Source organism: Pteropus vampyrus, unplaced genomic scaffold, assembly GCF_000151845.1.
Source record: "Pteropus vampyrus isolate Shadow unplaced genomic scaffold, Pvam_2.0 Scaffold632, whole genome shotgun sequence".
In the NCBI taxonomy this organism is placed as follows: domain Eukaryota; kingdom Metazoa; phylum Chordata; class Mammalia; order Chiroptera; family Pteropodidae; genus Pteropus; species Pteropus vampyrus.
Genome location: NW_011889413.1, coordinates 340372 through 341659, shown reverse-complemented (window position 1 = coordinate 341659; position 1288 = coordinate 340372).

Below are 1288 nucleotides of genomic sequence, written 5' to 3'. Positions count from 1 at the left end.
CTCACATGTTGGAGGGCGTAAGAGACGCCCATCAAGCCAGAGCCGCCTGCCGAAGCCACCAGCCCAGACCCGCGGAGGGACCAGAGACCCCACTCCCTCGGGGAGCGAGGAGCACCCCCTGAAGGCTGCCCGGGGCCTGCTCCCCTGGAGGCCGAATTCAGACGAGCCCCCGTCCCAGGCGTGGGCTGCGGCCACCGCTCTGGTCGGCGCCCCTCCCGGCTCCGGGGTCAGAGTCTCATCCCCCTGCCTGCTGCACCGTCTCCCCACCACAGGTGGGGTCAGCAGAGGGAAAGGAGGGGAACAGCAGGGCCTCCAGAACACCCCAACTCTCCCAGCTTAGGCTCTGGCCTCTGGGCCGGGTCACCCCTTGCTGAGGACTCCCCCAAAACCAGTCCCCTCACCCCCGCACGTCCGCCTGAAGTCAGGGCAGCTGGAGGACTTGCCGATGTTTTCGGCGGCCCCAGCCGCTCTCGCCTACGGCAGCAGCCGCTCCGCATGTGCCCGGCCCCAAAATAAGCTACGTCGTCAATAAGCTTTCTCAAGAGCAGCCCGCCTGCCCGCGCCCTGCCGCATGGCGACACCCGTGACACACCCCCCGGCACCGCGTGGCGACAAATCCAGGGTGCCTCTCAGGCGCTGGAGCATGTCTCAAACGTTCTATAAAAGCTGAAAACAACACAAGTGCCTTGCTGTGGTCGAGTGACAGGCTGGGTGACCGCTGCCAGCAGCGGGCTGGCCCACAGCGGTCACCTGTGAGGTGGGCATCGTCCAGGACGAGTCCTGGACCGAGGCCCCCGGTCGCTGGTGCTGCAGGTCAGGATGTCCTTCTCAGGGGGACCCCGAGCTCCCAGCCCCTGGAGTGGGCAAACCTGGACTGCAGACGGCCCTCTCTGTCCCACGTCCAGGAGGAGTCTCCGTGGGGCTGAGGAGCCGGACACAAGCAAGGGACCAGCCCATCCCTGCCCAGCCCCCGGGCGGTTAGGGTTGAGGTCTCCGGGACAGGCCCTGACGGAGGAGCCTGGCTTTGTGTCTGTGGTGGGTGGACCGCGTGCCAGCCTGTGGTCCCACATGTGTGTGCGGACTGGGTTTTCAGACCGCATGGTGCCCATGTCCCCCAGAGGCCCAGCCTTGTCTCCAGGCTGTCCACCGTGTCCAGGGCTGCTCACCACCCAGAAGGGGTCAAAGGTCTCCTCAAGTAACAGTGAGTCTCCTGGGCTGCCACAGGGGTCTGGCTACCCCTGTGCCTGCTGTCCAGTCAGAGGAGACACAGGCCCTTCCTCTTCCCTGT